At 39.3% G+C, this 21,472-nt stretch overlaps 1 protein-coding gene across 5 annotated transcripts in view; it reads left to right on the top strand.

Annotated features, from left to right (window-relative positions):
* Positions 1-21,472, top strand: part of LOC149158911 (protein SENSITIVITY TO RED LIGHT REDUCED 1-like) — a 53,884-nt gene that overhangs the window by 16,400 nt on the left and 16,012 nt on the right. The window contains exons 2-3 of one of the 5 annotated variants that reach the window (XR_016261731.1): positions 9,889-9,993; positions 10,118-11,363. The exons of 1 other annotated variant lie outside the window; for it this stretch is intronic. The gene's annotated coding sequence lies outside the window, so the exon portion shown is untranslated. Of the gene's footprint in view, positions 1-9,888; positions 11,364-21,472 lie in introns of those variants that run through there. 3 more of the 5 variants (XR_016261729.1, XR_016261730.1, XM_089436351.1) reach the window with 3 other exon arrangements.

Below are 21,472 nucleotides of genomic sequence, written 5' to 3' on the forward strand. Positions count from 1 at the left end.
ATATTTCATAATTTCAACTATTTTTTTTTTCTTTAGTATTCCATCTTTTGTCCATTCAGCTTGGGCGATAATGATGGTTTTTCCAGTGGCCAACAATCTTCCTAAATTCTTTTATATCCATCCGCCATCTGCGTATATGAGGAGAATGAATAGCTTTCCAATGACAAAGATCAGGATTGGCCAGACGCCTCATCTTCATTTGGATAGAAGGGTTTTCCATAAACAGGTTGTTTCTCTTAGTTCCAGACCCATATCCAAATCTAAACCCAACGACATACCCTTCCCTTCACACAGTTCCATTAGTTTAAGCAGCACCCAAGCTGGCAATGTCAAATACACCTACATTTGCACTTATTCATTGCAGTGAAGCTCCCAAAACGTCAAAAATTGGTTGCAGTGAAGCTCCCGAAAAGCTCCAAAGTACCCGTTGAAGCTCCCGATGGTTTTGGAGCGTTTCCGATCAGCTCCCAAGCTCCCAGGAGCAGGGGAGCTTCGGGTACGTGCTCTCCAATACCTGGGAGCGGTACCCATGTAACTATGTATATATATGACAGCTGCACCGAAATCAAGATCAAGATCTTGAAACTACATCTTTATCACGATCATGACTGCTGCTATTCTGAGATCATGACTACATTCAGAATGCAAGCTGAGACAGATTATGTCACTGTTGGATCATTGAAATCCTTCCCATCATAACTATGCCGAGACTATTACAGAGATACCACCTAGATCTTCTTCATCATTAGTATGTCGAGATTGTAGCTATGCTTAGAGAGTATGCCGAGATTGTAATTATGTCGAGACAATGTTAGTGCGGATTGCAGACCCCTGTACCCATCCGAAAATTCTCTGACAGGCATTCGAAAATCTCAGACAAATCTGAGTTTTGTTCTATCTATGGTAACCCTAGCCGCATATATATAGTTGTCTGTCTTGTATATAAGCTGACTTGAGTTTATGAAGAGATGTGTCACCTTATTTAAGCCGGCATGACTGTTCTTTAATTCATTTGCAGGCCGACATGAAGAGGATTGTGCTTGTCATTTTGGAGGGCTGCTTTGACATTTCTATATACTCATATATATTTTTCTCATGCTCAAGAAGAGCTTCTTTTGACATATTAATAAATCCTAAGGCTCTCAATGGGAGCTACTAATAAATAAACCTCTTGCTCATGAAACCCATGCAGCAAGGAATAATAAATTCATTTTCTTGTTTACAAAAATCATAATTACAATGTCATGAAGACCGAACCTAGTTATTCCTTTTTCAATGCTCCCTCTTAACTCGAGAGGTATTCATAATGGTACTTGGTCATTCTCAATCTGAAGAATTTCTCATAAGAAGAATCACATTGGTAACCCATTTGTATAACATCATAGTAACCAACATTGTTTTCACAGCAAGGCCTTGACTGATAGCTCTATTTCTCATTAGATCAGAGCATAATTTTGGTGAGACCAATGACTATAGACACCTTCATCATTGTCTCTCAAGGTACATACCCACCCGGGTGTTCACTGAGTATGACCTTCTAGGACTATTCTTATCTTGGGTTCCCAGCCCTCAAAGAATATCAGTCCTCTTGCCTACTCTTATCTTGGATGCCCTACACATCCTCAAAGAGCATCGGATGCCAAATGATTACCCAATCCTCCATTCTTTCTTCCCAAATGAAGACAAGAATGTTGTGTCTATCTCTCCCTCTCAATTAGGGAGGATACATCCATCATGTGTCTACATTTCTCTTCATGGCCTTCACTAAGACTTACAACTGTTAGTCCTGGTCTAGTGCATGACACATGAAATAGAAAAACACAACTGTCACTCCTTTTTAATTAGGGGTGACCCAATCCAAGCTCCCTCTTAATCAGGGACTTGTCAGAGATCCCTCTTAACAAGGGACTCTCCTTTTCATCAACAACTTCTTCTTCGTGGGTCCTTCAGTTGCTTGATCAACTTCTTTCCTTGATGTCATAAAATTCAGTTGAGCTTCTTCCTTGTAGGGCATCAACCATCGATCACTTTCCTTCTTGGTTCGTCATGTCATTCCTTTCTTCATGGAAAGTGGCCTTCTTGATACATATTATAACCTTCATTATATAGCTACTTCTTTCCCATCATGCTTCTTTTAGGAATTTCCATCCACCACATGAATGCCAATTGTACTTGTACTTACAACTCTTGTTCCAGTAGCCCTGCATGCACTCATCCAGATATTATTCAAGAAATCAAAACATAACATTAAATCAAATCGTACCTTACTAGATGGCTCTTCATTATGACATCTTCCTGTAGGTATCAACATCCTGCATTCATGTTGACACATCTCCCAAAGATATCCATTGTCAAGGGTCTCCATCTTTTTCAGACTTTCATCAGAGTCTTCATATCTTTTCTGGGAGATTTCCTAGTCAAGTCTTCTTGGTCTTTTGGATGTTGATCGCCTTTATCAGGGTTGCATATCTCATGATCTCTTCCTTCCTCACACATTCCATTCCTAGGAGCTTTTAATCAGAGTTTCTTCATTGTAGTCAACCACCTCATACTTCATATGAGGACATATTATGTTGTTTTCATCTAGTGTGACGTATGCCTTCCTGCATCCTTTTATAGGAGGAGATCCTTTTTCTCTTGATCATGCTTCTCAAGATAGAAGTAATGATCCATGTTACCTGCAACTATATGACATGACATTATAGTATTAAATACAAGCACACATACCTCATTTTACCTTTAGGTCATCTAGGCTTCTTCTAGCAGCTTCCTTGATTGAAAATATCTTCAATCCCTTGATCTGCTTCATGTCATCACACCATCATCCCATGAATTCCATAAGTTGGAGTTCCTGATGAAACACTTGCTTCCTCTCTAGATTAGTGAACCCTTTGATGAGGATTCCATCAAAGAACCTTGAGGATCTTGCATATCCCCATCTGGCAAATGTTTCCTTTTTGACTTGTTGTATGATGAGCCTTGTCCTAGATGACTTCATCCTTTCCTTTAATGTCCAATGAGGTTCCCAAGAGCTATATCCTTCATGTTTGACTGCCATAGATTTTGTCCTCCATGATTCCCATGGTGATGTCACGAGCTCTTGTTTCTAATGCTTCCATGATGCCATGATGCATCTTATTATCATGGTCATATCTATAACAAAAGCTTATGATAGGACCCTTTTGTGAGGGATACCATCTCAATCATAGTAGAGATCTGTTATTCCCTCTTTTTCTTGGCCCTTTTCAGCTTCCTCCATCTTTAAGGTGATATGAGATTTCTTTTCATAATCTTTCCATAGCACTGTTTTGTCTTTGTTTGAGGACCAAGCTTCCTTTTTCCTTTTAGCAAATGTTTGAGTTCTTTGACCTTCAACTTGTCTTTTCCTATCTAGCATAGAGACCACAAGTTGAATGAGGTAACTTCCTTGTCTATGGACATTTGTTACCTTGCTTATCAATTAGTATATCAATGATGATCATCTTCTTATCATCTTTCCTAGATCTCCCAATTGAGATCTCATGAAGATATTCCTTCATTCTTTGATACCTTCAATCAGGTTTAAGTGATATGACCTTCTTAACTTCATTTCAGAGAGTATATCTTCTAGCATTTCATATATCTCTTTTATGTCTCCTTTCTTGCTACATAGGGATGAGAGGACCTTAAGAGTTCCCTCTCATGAATTCAAAGGAGACCTTGATATGTTTATTGACTTCTCTTGTCTATGAGGATTATGATAATCACAATCCTCCTTATTCCATGCAAGGACCTTTGATGACCCATCCAACCTATAGATCTCCTTGCAATGAAGTCATTTTACCAAATTGATTAATGAAAATACTTACTTGACATGTGAAGATAGAATCTTCACCTTGATTATGTTGAAAGTGGTTGAAGCAGATGTATTGATGCTTCCTTCAGATGAGACTCTTGATGATAGGAAGCTTGCCTTCTTGCCTTCAAGTTACTTGACTTATACATCTGATCCTTATGATTTGAGATGACAAATCTTGTAGTATGCAACTTTAATATGTCATTGACCGAAACTGTGGAAGGCACCAAAACTGTGGAAATGTACCAGAGTTCTGAATGCATCATCTTTTGACTGTTGTTCTCCAAAACCCTTGCTGTTATAGACTACTGTTATAGGCTGCTTCTTTGATCTAGGTTTTGATCAAGATGATTTTTCAATGTAGATCTTGATATCCTTCAGCTTGCTTTGATGCCCTGCTTGAAACTTGATCCTTGAATGTCTCTTTTCTGCCCTTCCTTTGACTTTTGAACCTTAGCTCTAATACCATGTTGAAAAATCTAGGGCAATTAAGATTAATGGGATTCTTCTCACCATGATAACTATTTGTGAGGTTCTTTTGACTTGTCTTATTAGTACAATCTTTAAGAGTGTGCCTTTCTTAGTTCATCAAATAGCTATCAAAAACAAAAGAGACAAGAACACACGCTGCTGGCTTTTTGCCAGGGCCAAAACCTCTCCCTCTTGGAGAGGAAAACCCGCTCAAAATTCTTTTTATAGAGATTCCAATTGACGAATACCAAGACCATGACACTTGACCTAATTAAGCCACTCCAAGACCAAGACACCAATCCTCTTCTTTGTCACTGTTGAGTTTTATCATCATCATTGCAGCTACACGAAGGTCATTACTAATGCACCATAGAGGTCATTCCAGCTTCATCATTGCGGCATCTTCACCGAGATTATTACTCCTTTACTGAGATCTTCGTTGCTCCTTCACTGAGATCACAGTTGCTTTCTCATTGAGATCTTCATCAAAACAGTGAGATCTTTATACTTAGATATGTCTATATATATATGACAGCTGCACCGACATCAAGATCAAGATCTTGAAACTACATCTTTATCACGATCATGGCTGAGATCATGACTGTTGCTATTCTGAGATCAAGACTGCATTTAGAATGCAAGATGAGACAGATTATGTCACTGTTGGATCACTGAAATCCTTCCCATCATAACTATGTTGAGACCATTACAAAGATACCACCTAGATCTTCTGCATCATTAGTATGTTGAGATTGTAGCTATGCTTAGAGAGTATGCCGAGACTGTAATTATGTCGAGACAATGCTAGTGATTATGTCTACACCGAGACTGTAGCTGTGCCTACGAAGTCTCAGAGACCTCCGAAGTGGTGTCCTCTTGTAGTGCGGATTGCAGACCCCTGTACCCATCCAAAAATTATCTGTGACAGACATTCGAAAATCTCAGACAAATCTGGGTTCTGTTTTGTCTGTGGTAACCCTAGCAACATATATATATATATATATATAGTTGTCTGTCCTGTATATAAGCTGACTTGAGTTTATGAAGAGATGTTTCACCTTATTTAAGCCGACATGTCTGTTCTTTAATTCATTTGCAGGCCGACGTGAAGAGGATTGTGCTTGTCGCTTTGGAGGGTTGCTTTGAAATTTCTATACACTCATATATATTTTTCTCATGCTCAAGAAGAGCTTCTTTTGACATATTAATAAATCCTAAGGCTCTTAATGGGAGCTACTAATAAATAAACCTCTTGCTCATGAAACCCATGCAGCAAGGAATAATAAATTCATTTTCTTGTTTACAAAAATTATAATTACAATGTTATGAAGTCCGAACCTAGTGACTCTTTCTTCAACAACAATAACTCATAAAATTAGTGATTTAGTCATTCATAAGCCAACAAGGTGCCAAATTATCAATGCCAAATAAGTTCCAATGATTAGCCAATTAAGTTAAACGATTGGATGATCTTTGGTCAATTTTAACAGATTTTATTAGAGTTATATGACTGCATAAATGGTTGTAGCAAAATAGAGAAGATAATGAAGGGAAGAAAGGCAAACCAAGAGGCCTAAAGGCCTAGTTGAGGGCATGGTTTGAAGATGGCCTCCACTTCCTGCAACCACAATGTTAGCAAGAAATCGTTGCAAACACGAAGTGTTAGAGGTGAAAAACAATGTAAAACCTTGCCATAAGCCTGCAACCATAAGAGGATGTCAAATTTTGATGCCACAACCCCACAACCAAGCCAAAAATGCGCAATGATGGAAGGGAGAGGCCCAACAAGGCCCACGACTAGGGCAACAAAGCCCCTAAGGCCGGCAATGAGGGAGGATAAGCCCTAGAAGGGCAGTTGCTAACCTAATTAGGCTTGCGGCTAGAGGGGAAAGGCCCTTAGCGCTTGCGACCAAGCCCCAAAGGGCTGACACTAAAGAAAAAAGCCCTTAAAGGGTTGCAACAAGGGCTAGGAGGAGGGCTGAAGGCCTTGGGAGGTAGCCCAAGGCTGTGGCCAAGTCACAAGAGGGGAGCCGAGGCCCTAAAAGGGCTAGATGGCTATGGTTAAGGCCTGAAAAGGCCACGACCAGCCCAAAAGGGCTTGCAACCAAGGAGAAAAAGAGGGCCGAGGGCCTAAAAAGGTCTCAAGGGGTCACGACTAGGGCAGAGGAGGAAAACAGCTAGGCCCAAGGGCCTTAAAAAATTTCAAACCCCTGTAAACACAAAAAATTCGCCACAAAATCACTGCAAAAATATTGGATGTTGAGCTTGGAGGATGATTGGAAACTAGACCTTGCCTTTATAGGCCTAGATTTGCCTCAAAATCCCAACAAAGTTGTCTTGATCAATTTGAAATCCATTTGCACAAATGAATCAAAGAATGCCAAACCCCAAATATATATATACAAAAATATAAAACCCCAAAAAATATAAAACCCCATGTGCTGCAAAACAAATGTGTTAGAAATTATTTACAAAATTATTTACAAGTGTATAATATTTACAAAATAATAATTTTTTAGAGAAATAGTTTTGAATGAATAACAATGGGTGAATTAATTTCAAAAAATAGATATTGGCCAAAACCCTCTTGCAAAATTAGTTACCAAAACGAAATCTCAGAGCCCAAACACAGTCGCCTCTTCCCCACAGTTTGTGAACTTGGAGCCCAAGGGCTAGTGTACCTGTAAATCTCTATATTTTTTCTCAAAGTAAAACTGTTAGATCATATAGTGAATCATATCACCTAAGATGGCATGTATCAATAGAATATTCTTATCACTGACAAATGAAATAACAATTATTAAAAATATTCAACACAATATAGGATTACACATAGCTAACACATACCACAGATAAGTAGAAGAAGAACACCATGAAATGAACCCAAAAGTCCTTCAATTATGATTAAAAATGTTCCCAGCAGAGCAGTAACTCAATATCAATGTTCAAAAATTACATCATCCCAAGATATCAAATAGAAGTTCAATAGCTTTTTTATATAGAGAAACACCTCCAAGTGGAAAATAATGGCTAGTTGGCTTGACTCTCGTCAAAGTAATTTCTACTGTTAAAAATAGCTTGATCATCTTTTCATCTCTATTGTTGAATTTTTAATTTTGAGGAAAAATTCGAAAATTTCTTAAAACCCACTTTTAATTAATCCAAAAAATAATATTTTGGATTAACTTCCTAAAAAATTTGACTTAGACTTAACCACCAAGGTCCAAGGGCTCAATTTTTCTTAGAATATCCATTTTTTCCTTTGTGGCGAGCCTCCAAAAATTGATTTTCATTTGACTCACGAATTTTTGATTATTTTCCACTTGGAAAGAAATTAATTTCTCTATAATTATTTAGGAAATGCAATAATAAGAAAACTCTAGAAATTTATTGGAAAATAGCTAGAGATTTCTACACCTAGAGCATACTCCTAAATCAATTGCCAATGCAAGATAGCTTTAGATTAACAAATCTACAAGAGCATATGGAAATAACATAAATCAAAGCATGAGGAAAAGAAATTATACCAATAATGGGCCAATCATCATACTCCATTGAACAACAACTCATGAATGAAACCCAAAGTCTTTTATTGCAATTGAGAACAAGTGTACTTAAGAGAAGAGATTTCCCAAGAACAATAGCTCGTAACAATGGATACAAAATGAGAGCACAAAGCTTTATTATATAGAGAAATGGGAGCAAATCTCAATGTAGCAACCAAGTGACAAATGGCCATGGAGAAGACCCCAAGGGAGGAAATCGAACTCCAAGTGTGGATGAGAGATGCCAAGTGTAGAGCCTTCGCTAAATCGAATTCCATTGTTGGCCATCAAGATATCTTCAAGCAAAATCGAATTATCCATTTGGAGAGATGAGAAATACCAAGTGTGAAATGAGAGGGAGTTAACTCCCAACAACCGAGCCAAGAGATGCCACATGTGTTAATGCTTCCAAAGTGCCCAACGTAGATCTCCTTGAGGAATGCATGGTCCCTCCTTGAGCAAACTTGTGTTTCTTGATGGAATGACAAGTGTAGGTGGGTGGGAACCAATGTGGGGACAAATTCCCACAAAAATCTCTGCCAAATATTTTCCCAAGTCCTCCCAAATGTGCATTAACTCCACAAATATGAATTTCCAAGTAAGGAATTTCCTCATTTAATGCCAAAAATTTGATTTCCTTGAATGGGCCATGAATTTATGATGCAAGGTGCCAAATCAACCTTTACTTGTTCTTTGACTCATTCCTTTGGCTTGAGATAATTTCCATGTCATTTCCATGTCACTTTGTCACATGGAGTTATTTATTTTTCTCCCTTTAATTTATTTCTGGTTTAATTTATTGCCAGATTTTCCACTAAATTTAGGAAATGTGGGTTTTGAGGGTCTAGAACTTATTTTTTACCCCTCAAAGTGTATCATAGTAGAAAGTTGAGGGTGAAAGGTGTAATTTTGAGTACACATACCCCATACAACTTCTTAGACATCACTTATTACATATTACATCCAAATTTCCGCATTGTGGGAAATTAAAAAAAATAAAAATTGACCCTTAGACCTAAGCAAATTCCACAAAATTTTGTGAGTGATCTAGTATGGTATTATACAATGGCTTTAGACACTAGGACTCACCCAAGACCTCACCTTCAAGCGGTACTCTGGCTTTGGGGTTATCCTTGGAGGAAAAAAATTCAATTAATTATTAAGTCCCCATAAGGATATAATAATTAACCAAGTGAATAAAACCTCCAAGAGTAAATTCACTTGATGACAAGGTCCCAAATTACCTGGGCCTGTTACATGACTCAACTCATCATACTAGTATCACTTTACATCATCCCCACAGGGCTTATGAAATCTGAGTACAACAAAAAAAGATGAGAAGAAGAAGTAGAGTTGAAAAAATCTGCTGATATGATGATCTCTGATGGTACATGAAGCCTCTGATACATCCTTGGGCATGTAGTCTTCAAAAATCTTTGGGTAAACTTTTGTGGTCAACAAGTCCTGGAGCTATTTTTTGTCTCATGCTTCAATTTAACTCAAGAAAGTTCCACTTAACTCTATTCTCCACACAAAGCTCAGTGGATGCAACCATGCAAAGTAATGCCCAGTGATGGAAGAATTCAACCTCTCCTCCATCTTATTATGAATTACAAAGGGAAAATCTATTTAAATGGGTGGAAGTACAACTCGAATTTTCTTGAGCAAGAGCAGGCAACCATACTTTCTTCTCTCTCTTTTCTAGCTCTTATTACTTTCTGTTTGGGTATCATTGTATTCAAATTCTGTGATAGTCATCTTGGTGCAACCAACCTTTTGATTCTCGTGGAATAAAGTCAGTTTTGATCCACTCACTCTCGTTTGTTTGTTTTAATTTTATCTTGTGCAAATTATTAAGAGTTTTAAACTATTTATTTGGGCAACTTTCCACTTAAATACACTTTCTTCTTACCTTATTTTTCCACAAATAGGTTGATTTGTGAAGGACTATTCCGCACATTAAATTTACGAAGCTTCACTCACTTGTTTGGCCACTAACTTGCTGGTCAAACGACTTTACTCTTGCTGTTTTTTAAGTGTTTTATTGCAGGTTAAAGCATCAGGTACAAAGGCTAGGGACACCCCCTTGAAGCTAGCAAGCACTAGCCCAAATGGAGGAGAGGATTTGTCAGTGACTAGTAGGTCAGATTTTTCTATATGTTTGCTGATTTTTACTACCGACTTTAAAGTTTATATCAGCTCTAAGGGCATAAAAATTAGAGCTAACATCCCTCTAATTTCCCTTGGGGTTGCACTTGTGTTTTAGGGATTTATCGCTTGAAGTTTAGGATTGGGAGGAAACATTTTGGCACTGTTGTAGGGGACAAAGTCCACTTTTTGTGATACAGTAGATTTGCTCCATTGACTAGTGAGAGCTTGTATTTGAAGATAAAATTCTCATCTAGGGACTCCATTGTTGAAGATTTTGTTGTTTGTAGAGTTCAGCCCATCCACAAACTTGAAGGTATTCAAAGCAACACTACAGTTTTTGTATGAGCTATGATGGCTACATGTTTTTTTCCATATTTTATATCACCACCTCATTTTGAATATTGAAGTGAAGAAACATGCATTGGCTCCATGGTTAGTAGAATGGTGTGCTTCAATAAATTTCTTGAGCATCTCGGGATTTCTAAATGAGTTCCCTAATTTATATTGGGTTGATCATATTGTATCATTTCATGGGTATTCTAACTCAGCAAGATTGCATTTTTTATCCTTCATGAAAGTTATTTCAGATCTTGATGTTGTTCAGGAGAATGTCATAATGAGGATGTTTCCATGTATCTTGGAGGGTGAGGCACTGGATTGGTTTGAAAATTCTGGTAGAGAAGAAATATTGTCTCTTGCAGGTTTGATCAAAGCATTTCACAAGCATTGGGCATTGGTAATGTAGAAGATGAGCATTTTGAAGATCCACATGGACTTCAATACCATATGTGATGAAGAGTCCTTGGAGGACTAAACTTCTTTTTCATCCCATGAACCACTTTTGCATAATATTTCAGATCTAGAGAAAACTAAGGATGATAAGGTCATTGAAGACACTATGGCATTCTCACATGAAGAAGATACTTGTGATGAAGGCACTCAAGCATCTATTATTTCCTCTCTCGAAGAGATGGTTTTGGCAAGCCATTTTTCCTCTTAAAATTCTGAATTTAATGGTACACATTTCGATGATGTTGACAAAGTTGATTTCATAGACAAACCCTTGAGAGAAGAAGGATTTTCAGATACGCTCATGTCCCCATCTAAGGAAGAAGATGGCAGCCATTAGAGTGTGAAAACATTGGCACTCTTTTCCATATTGAAAATCATAGATGGGATAAAAGGTGCTTATATTTTGATAGAGATCCCATAACACCGATAGTGAAATCTCTAGGGTTACATTTTCAGATTGGGTCTCTTTGGGCAGCCAAGCATGTTGGAGGTAAATGCATTTTTTTTTTATGAGTGGTAAATAGCCATTTTCTTTCATGAGTAATGCAGATTAGTTTCAGCATATACAACATTTTTATGATCGTCAAAGTACAGAAATTTTCAGCCACTAATATCTTCAGTCTTTGATCAATTTATGCTTGAAAATTTAGCTAGAAGTTGTATTTTTAGGGCTGGAAATTGTACGGGACAGTAGGATTTTCATTTTGAGATGTATTGCAAAAATTTCCAGTCATCTGAAAGAGGGCAGCAAGCCCTAAATTATGGGTTGAATTTTGTTCTGGACCTGAATTCTCGTTTCATATTTCATCTACATATTTGTTAGAGGGTGACAAAGAAGATTGCTCCAGATTTTTGGAGCTGCCTAAACCCTTGTTGCTTGAAGGTCGTGAGGATAATGTTTAATGGTATGATGTAGGGTCTCCCTCTGTTTATTTCAGTCATGATGATTACACAAGCCTTGGTATGGTTTTGGTGTTCTTTGCCATCTTCATGAGCCTACATCAGATTTCGGCCTATTTCTCATGGGGAATCCAATATTGGTTCACTTGATTTTTGATGTGTCATTGTTTTGGTTTGTGGCCAAACGCAAGGGAAAATCTCATGGCATTGATGAGATGGTTTGATGGTTGCATTGGCTTTATGATTTCACCAAGCATGTTCATTTTCACATGTTAGAGTAGTGTAGAATAAATCAATTTAACATTCAAGAGTTTGAGGTTTATTTTCATGTTCCCTTTGGCATTGTTGGCTTGCCTTGCTTTGTAAAGCTAATTTTGAGATTTTTTATAATATGCACAAGAAATTTGGATTGCATGTGGAGTTTCAAGATGTAAATGTGAATCCATCCCACCACATGTTTTTGTTTACTTTCGTGATAGCTCTTAATAGTTGCAATATAGCTTTGAGGTTCTTGTTAGCACTGCTACATGATTGGGCATTTTTGAGGGTCAAGGACAGCTCAACCGTGGTGTTTTCTGCAAAGATGGGCTAGCAGCAGTTCATTTAATCTTTTCCCCTTCATTGGTTTTATATCCCTTTAACTCCCGCCACCCTGTTTTTTTTTCGCTGCCTTACCTCCATAACCCTTTAAACCCATGTTTATCTAACCTCCTGGGTTATATTTTGTTTTTAATTCTATTAACCCCGAAAGCTTTCAAACTTCGCATTAACCTTTGTTCTCACTTTGGCCCGGGCTCTAACATCTTAATCATATATAACCCATGCACATATTTAAAATTATTATAACCTAGGCCCGCTTTCATCTGTCACATTGTCCAACATATGTGTTCGTTGAGCCCCAGCTGCCCGATCTTCCTGCTTTGTCATCCGACGATAGTCGCATTCCCCGTTCTGCGGACCTGCATACCCATTAGCTCCCGGGGAAAGTGGTTTCCCCACCATCGCATCTGCCACGTGCCCTAATCATATCGCATTGCGCTGCTTCGTACGTATACCGCCTCTGCCCGAAGAGCTGTGCGATGAAACCGTTTACTGCCATCCAGTACGGTTCCCGCCCGCTAACCCTTTCGCACCTCCGTCGCCCGTCAACCGTCGGATCGGCCCAACCATAATCCGACGGTCTGCGTTCTTTGCATACATATGTTCCCCGATGCCTTCCATGCATCCATCTCCACCATCCGATTTGCTGGATCCACGACTAATATTTAATCGTGCCCCTGTTTGCTTCCAGTGCCACCTGCTAGTAGATCCTGGCCGTCCTTTTTGCCATCCAACGACCAGTGTTCCTCCTAGGTTCCTCGTCCATTTTTAAAGTGTTTCGTTGTGTTATGGAGCTTGTTCTGCGCACGCAAAGAAGAAAGCAAGCCATCAACTCCCTGTATTCTGTGCGTTAAATTCTCAGCTACCTACATTCAAATACAATATGGTCAAGGACGAAGAAGGACATCCTCGAGCAGTTCAACCATGCAGCAGTTATGGAAGTTTATCCAGTCAACATTCCACCTGTTCAAGGAGCACATCGAAGTACCAGAAAATGTCAAATTTGTTAATTAAAATAGTTAGAATGTATCAGAGGCCCATATCTGTGTGTAAATGTGGTTGGTGGTTCATTAAGACCTCTCCACGCATAGGCTAGCTGAGATTTTTTGTAAACAGATTCTATATATACCCAGAAAAACGATGTAATTTTTTGATGAATGTGAGATGAGCGTTACTCTGTTGTAAACTTCAACTTCTAGAGACTGTAACTACTGTGAGACCTGCAGTGTCTGGTCTTCATTTCCAACTAATACAAGCTTCTTTTGCTGTCATTTGCTCACTTTTCACTTCTTCTATGTTCCAGGCTGTGCCTGTTTTGCAATTATTCATGTACTGTGAATGTTTAGCATCAGAGGGGCTGTCATCCCACCTCTGTGTTAGAATTTAGCATGTGTCATTGAATTTGCTTACAGGTTTCTATTGTTTCAATACCAGAGAGCTGTCATCCTGTCTGTGTATTAGATAATAGATCTACAGACCTCCTTACTGGTTGCAGCTGGCCATCACAGGGTCCTGTGTATCTGCTGGTGTAGTCAGTCTTCTCCATCATCACATTTTGTTTAAACTGTGAGTAATTGGTGGTTAAAAGCCTTGTAGTCTGGGGGTGTTCACCCATGTCTGGGGTCAGTCATAGTAGGAGTGGTTATCTGGCTTGAATATACAACATTTCTTTCATTCATCCATCATTTTATCCAACATTTTGTTGAGTTTATAATGTTCTTGAGCATCACTGATATACAACCTAGGTGAGTTTTTTGGGGTGATAACATTAAGTGGCGCCGTTGCTGGGGAGAGGAGAATTGAAGTTCAGCTTCCCTGGGAAAACGACACAGCTTCAAGCCTTGATGACAGACAAGGTTTGAACACATATTTTGGTTGTAATCATCTGTCTGGCGACTCCACATTGAAGTTCTGGCTTAGTTTGTGAGAAATACTTGAAGAAATCCACGGAAGCTACCAGCTGAACCAGTGCCTGAACCTGAGAAGACTGGTAAATCGAAGAAATCTACACAGAAAGGGGCATCAGGATCAGGTAAGCCTAAGAAAACTCATTCATATCCAAAAGATACAGCTATTGCTGAAGATAAACAGATTGAGGATCTAGAAAACAACTCTGAGGATCTAGAAAACAACTCTGTTAATAAAGAAAAACCTTCAAAGATCAGTTCAATCCCTTGTGCAGTTAGTTCCCCTTTGAATCTCAGTCCAAAGAAAGCTTCCCATTCAGTCCAAAATATCCCTTTATCCCTACCATCCATCACATTACTCCCCATCATCCAATCTGCTACTCAAATATTCCAATAATGGCAGGACAGCAAGCACCTACAAAAATAGAAGAATTGTAGCTACCAGATATGGACCATTGGTGTTGCCTGTACCTCTAAATCCTATGCTTGTGGGAGAGTATCAAAAATATATGCCTAAATTCACTGGAACAGAGGGAGTAACAGCAGAAGAACACCTTGAAGCCTTTTACAGTTATGCTGATAATTTAGATATAAGTGAAAATGATGTGTGGATGAGAGTTTTTGTCCAGAGCCTTGATGGAGAGGCTAGGAAGTGGTTTAGAGAGTTACCCCAGAGATCAATAACTGATATTGAGGCACTAGATGATGCATTTTTAAAGCAATGGGGAGATAAGAAGGATTTGCTATATTACCATACAAAGTTTGGTAATCTGAAGAGGGAAAATGGGGAATCAATACTTGATTTTAATAAAAGATTCAATCGGATGTATAGTAAGATTCCAGCTGAGGTGAAGCCTACTCCTGCCTCTGCCAAACTCACTTATGCCAATGCTTTTGACTCTGATTTCTTCCTGTTGTTGAGAGAAAGGAGATGTGCTACGCTGGCAGACATGCAGGATGCAGCCCTAGAAGTAGAATCCAATATTATGGCTGCAGAGAAATTAAAGAGTCAAGCTGACAGAAGAAGACAGAGAAATCAGGCATCTACTTCTTCTGCATCATTTTCAGAGCCTAAACTAGATAAGATGACTAAGATGATAGAGTTGTTGGCTGCTGAAATCTCTAAACTAAAGGTTGAGCAAAACTCAGGGAAAACAAGGCAACAAAACGCATTTGCTCCAAAAAATCAGAATCCATTTAGAAGAGCAAATGAACAGTTACAAATAATGCAAAGGGGTGAAGATTCAAAAGAAGATCAGAAAGTAAAAGCTCCCTTTCAGAATGTAGTCATGGAGGAGGAACAATTTGAAGAAGATGAGGATGAAATTCACTGCATGAAAGATAAAGGCATCGCTGCATTTTTTACATTGGCTGAATACGAAGAATCATTGCTGCATGAGCAAGACAGCCAAAGGTGGGACAAAGGAGTTGTTCTACAATCTGGTGAGCAGCAGCAGAGATATAATTTGAGATCCAATGCAAAGAATGTCAAAGAAAATCCTGCACACAGAGCTGCTGTTCAAATAGAATCTCAAAATGGCAAGCAGAAAAGATCGGCGGTTGATCCAGTCATCCTCAAAGCTCCAGTTCAACAGGTAAAAAGTTCTGATAAACCATCTTCTTCGTTCAGCTTTGAGTCAGAAGTTCAGAAGTTGAAAATATCTGTGCCTCTGGTTGAGTTGGTGAAGAGTGAACTATTTAGAAAGCCTATCCTTGAAGCCCTTGAGCTAGACATCAAACAAACCTCCATTGACTCTGTCAATTTGCAAGATGACAAGCCTGCCATTGTGCTCAGCCCTATGATTGAACCTGCTAATAATAATTCTCCATCTTTTTATGTCTCATTGACCATTCATGATAAAATCCTCCACAATTGCTTGCTAGACACAGGGGCCAGCCACAATTTGATGCCTAAAGCTGTCATGGAAGAGTTGGACCTTGATATCACTAGACCCTATCATGATCTATTTGCTTTTGATTCAAGGAAGGTGAAATGTCTGGGATTGATTAAAAATCTGGCCATTACCTTAACTCAGCTGCCCATGAAGAGCATGATGATGGATATTGTGGTGGCAGATGTGCCTCCCAAGTTTGGCATGCTGTTGTCCAGAGGGTGGATTAAGAGACTAGGTGGGACACTCCAGAATGATCTATCTTATGCAATTGTCCCAGTTTTTGGAGGAGAGAGCAGGAGGTTATATAGAGAAGCACAGTTGGCATATATCATCAGTGATGAGAAGAACCCTACAAATCATCCTATATATGCAGTGGACACCGATTTTGGAGCATGCATTCTCCAAATAGAAGAATCTCAGAAGGCCGAAATGCAGCTCAGGAAACCAACAGTTCAGGCCGAGAAAGAGCAAGGAAGTCAGATTTGGGAGATGTTCTTTGATGGAGTGTGTTCCAGGGAGACTGTAGGAGCAGGAGTGGTGCTAGTATCTCCACAACAAGAAAGCATTCAGCTGTCTTTTAAGCTGGTTTTTCAAGTGACAAATAACATAGCAGAATATGAAGCATTGTTGTTGGGCCTTAATGCAGCCAAAGACAGAGGAATCAAGAATCTAAAGGTATTTGGAGATGCTGATTTGATTATCCAGCAAGTGAATAAAACATTTCAAGCAAAGCACCCAAGGCTAAAAGCATACAGAGATGAGGTATGGAGAATCAGAGATTCTTTTATTTTTTCTGTATTTCATATATTCCTAGAGCCCAAAATCAGCTTGCGGATTCCCTTGCTGTTTCAGCCAGTTTGTTCATACCTCCCACGCCTCCCAAACTAGTATATGAAGTCCAAATGAAGTATAGACCATCCTTGCCTGACAATGTCCTGCATTGGAAAGTTTTTGAAGATGATAATGAGCTGAACAGGTTCCTTTGAGTCATTGATGAATTTTCAGAGATGCAAATTGACCAAGAAAACGATGCCTTGGAAGAAAAATCCCAGTCCCAACTTAGAAATAAAATTGGTAAAGATAGCATAGTCCAGCTTCCTAGTAACCATATTCCTAAGGGTCTAATTCCTCTTGAAAGACTGTTTGACCAGAATGATGTGCCTTACAAAGTTGTCCAAAAAGAAGACCAATCTGTAGTCTGTAAGCATGATATAGGAAGTCCAGGTCAGCTTAAGTATGTGAATTTGTCCACTCATTTGTCAGTTGATCAAAGTGCCGAATACTGCAATTTAATGAGGCAATTTGCTGATGTGTTTGCCTGGGAGTATAGTGATATGAAAACTTATGACAGGAATATAATTCAGCACAAAATCCCTCTGGAAAAAGACATTGTTCCTTTCAAGCAAAAGCTGAGACCAATAAATCCAATGCTTTTTCCACTGATTGAAAAAGAAATTAAAAATTTGCTGGCTGCCAAGATCACTGCCCCTCTTAGATATTCAAAATGGGTAGCCAATCTAGTGGTGGTGAGGAAGAAGAGTGGAGAAATCAGACTGTGTGTTGATTTCCGAAATTTAAACAAATGCTCTAAGAAAGACAACTATCCTCTGCCGAAGATGGAGCATTTGTTGCAGAAGGTCTCAGGAGCTAAAGTCATGTCATTTTTAGATGGATTTTCAGGCTTCAATCAGATTGCTGTGCACCCAGAAGATCAAGAAAAGACTGCATTTACCACTCCTTGGGGCACGTTTATGTATGCCAAAATGCCATTTGGATTGATGAATGCTAGAGCCACTTTTCAGAGAGCTATGGATATAGCTTTTGTGGGAGAGAAGGACAAATTTGTGCTTATCTACCTTGATGATATAACTGTTTATTCCAGTAGCCATCAAAGTCATTTGCAGCATTTGAAAAAAGTGTTCTTGAAGTGCAGGAGGTTTGGAATATCAGTTAATCCCAAAAAATCTCAATTTGCCTTGAATGAAGGCAAGCTGTTAGGACATGTTGTGTCTGCTGCAGGTGTTCAAATTGACCCAGAAAGAGTCAAAGCAATTCAGGCTTTGACTGTCCCTAGATCAAAGAAAGATATACAGTCTTTTCTGGGCAAAATTAATTTTGTTAGAAGGTTTATTCCAAATTTTGCAGAACTTGTGAAGCATGTCACCTCCATGTTGAAGAAAGGATCAGAGGTAAGGTGGACTGAAGCAGCAAGAAAATCATTTGAGTCAATTAAGAAAGCTATAATGGAAGCTCCCACATTAATAAGTCCTGACTACAGTAAGGAGTTTCATCTGTTTTCATTTGCCTCTGAAGACACCATTGCAGCTGTTTTATTGCAGCAAGGGGGAGAAGGTTCAGAGCATCCAGTGGCATTTTTCAGCAAGAATTTGAGGGATGCTGAACTGAGGTATGATATCATAGAAAAACAGGCATACGCTCTTATTAAGTCCTTAAAGGCTTTCAGAGTTTATATCTTGCATTCAAAAATAATTGCATATGTGCCCTCGGCTGCAATAAAAGATGTCCTAACTCAACCTGATACTGATGGAAGAAGGGCAAAGTGGATTGCTAAAATGATAGAATTTAATATAGAGCTGAAGCCCACCAAGCTGGTCAGAGGTCAGGGTCTGGTCAAGTTATTGGCTGAAGAAAATTGTAGGTATTTAGATGCTAATTTCCTGTGCACAATTGCAGAAAACAATGAGACAAATGAAGAGGAAAATGTGGCTAAAACAGTGAAAGAGCAATCAGTGGTCGAGAATCTAGCTTCATGTAACTGGTATCCTGAAATAATTAATTTTTTGAAGAAGCTAGAAATCCCTTCAGAATTTACTCAAAGTCAAGTTAGAACTTTAAAGCTTAGAGCAGCAAAGTATTGCATTATGAAAAATCTGCGCTACTGGAGGGATCCATATGGAATATTTTTAAGGTGTCTGGACAAAGAACAGTCAAAAGAAGTGATGTAGCAGTTCCATTCCAGCAGGTGTGGAGGGCATCATTATTGGAAGACTACAACCCATAAAATTCTCAGTGCTGAGTACTATTGGCCCACTTTATTTTCTGATGTATTTGCTTTTGTTAAATCTTGTGACAGGTGCCAAAGATTTGAAGGAAAGCAGCAGTTGAAATCTTTGCCCCTAAAACCAATAATTGCAAAAAGACCTTTTCAGCAGTGGGGTTTGGATTTCATTGGCGAAATCAATCCACATTCCAGCGGCCAGCACAGGTGGATATTAGTTGCCACTGATTATTTCACAAAGTGGATTGAAGCAGTCCCTACAAGGAAGGCTGATCATAATGTGGTCGTAAAGTTTTTGACAGAGAATATCTTCAGCAGATTTGGTTGTCCACACAAACTAGTAACAGATAATGCAACAGCCTTTAGGGCAAAAGAGCTGGTGGAAATGTGTGATTCAATGGGAATTAAACTGGTTCATTCCACCTCATATTACCCTCAAGGAAATGGTTTAGCAGAATCCTCTAATAAAAGTCTGATCAGGATAATTAAAAAGTTGTTAGAGGACAATATAAAGAATTGGGATTCAAAGCTCAAGTATGCACTATGGGCTGACAGAGTGACTATAAAGAAATCCACAGGGAATTCTCCATTCAAGCTGGTATATGGCACCGAGGCTATATTCCCAATTCAGTTAATTTTCCCTGTGGCAAAATTCCTTCAAGAAGAGCAGGATGAAGAAGAATACATGGCAACAAGAATCACTGATTTGATAGAGTTGCATTAGATTAGAGAACAACTGGTTGAAAAAGCTGTAGTACATCAGAGGAAGGTCAAGGAAGCCTTTGACAAGAAGGCAAAAATAAATAATTTTCAGGTTGGAGACTTGGTTCTGAAATGGGATGCACTAAAGAAAAAGAAAGACAATCATGGGAAATTTGATGCTTTCTGGACAGGGCCTTTCATCATTTCACAGGTTCAAGGGAACAACACCTTCATACTGAAGAGTATGGGAGGTGAAGCAGTTTTTGATGGCCCAGTTAATGGGTGTTTTCTGAAAGTTTATGTAATTTAAGGCCTTAAAGGTTGTAAATATTTTGTTTTTATCAGTTTTGTGCAGGCAGGTCGACTCCATGCCCAATGGAACACTACGAATTTTGCTTAATGTGTTTTTAGTCGGAAAGGCAGTGGTCTGCAGGTTCTTGAGACCTCACAGGGAGGATCTCATCCCCAGAATGAGCCAAATGTTAGCACTGCTACATGATTGGGCATTTTTTAGGGTCAAGGATAGCTCAGCCGTGGTGTTTTCTGCAAAGATGGGCTAGCAACAGTTCATTTAATCTTTTCCCCTTCATTGGTTTTATATCCCTTTAACTCCCGCCACCCTGTTTTTTTTTTCGCTGCCTTACCTCCATAACCCTTTAAACCCATGTTTATCTCACCTCCCGGGTTATATTTTGTGTTTAATTCTATTAACCCCGAAAGCTTTCAAACTTCGCATTAACCTTTGTTCTCACTTTGGCCCGGGCTCTAACATCTTAATCATATATAACCCATGCACATATTTAAATTTATTATAACCTGGGCCCGCTTTCATCTGTCACATCATCCAACATATGTGCTCGTTGAGCCCCAGCTGCCCGATCTTCCCGCTTTGTCATCCGACGATAGTTGCATTCCCCGCTCCGCGGACCTGCATACACATTAGCTCCCGGGGAAAGTGGTTTCCCCGCCATCGCATCTGCCACGTGCCCTAATCATATCGCATCGCGCTGCTTCGTACGTATACCGCCTCTGCCCGAAGAGCGGTGTGATGAAACCGTTTACTGCCATCCAGTACGATTCCCGCCCGCTAACCCTTTCGCACCTCCATCGCCCGTCAACCGTCGGATCGACCCAACCATAATCCGACGGTCTACGTTCTTTGCATACATATGTTCCCCGATGGCTTCCATGCATCCATCTTCACCATTCGATTTGCTGGATCCACGACTAATATTTAATCGTGCGCCTGTTTGCTTCAGTGCCACCTGCTAGTAGATCCTGGCCGTCCTTTTTGCCGTCCAACGACCAGTGTTCCTCCTAGGTTCCTCGTCCATTTTTAAAGTGTTTTGCTGTGTTATGGAGCTTGTTCTGCGCGCGCAAAGGAGAAAGCAAGCCATCAACTCCCTGTATTCCTTGCGTTAAATTCTTAGCTACCTACATTCAAAGACAATACAGTCAAGGACGAGAAAGGACATCCTCGAGTAGTTCAACCATGCAGCAGTTATGGAAGTTTATCCAGTCAACATTCCACCTGTTCAAGGAGCACACCGAAGTACCAGAAAATGTCAAATTTGTTAATTAAACAGTCAGAATGTATTAGAGGCCCATATCTGTGTGTAAATGTGGTTGGTGGTTCATTAAGACCCTCCACGCAT

This window comes from Pinus tabuliformis, chromosome 5_2 (assembly GCF_031772625.1).
Source record: "Pinus tabuliformis cultivar Carrire ecotype Pingquan chromosome 5_2, CPIR1, whole genome shotgun sequence".
Classification (NCBI taxonomy): Eukaryota; Viridiplantae; Streptophyta; class Pinopsida; order Pinales; family Pinaceae; genus Pinus; species Pinus tabuliformis.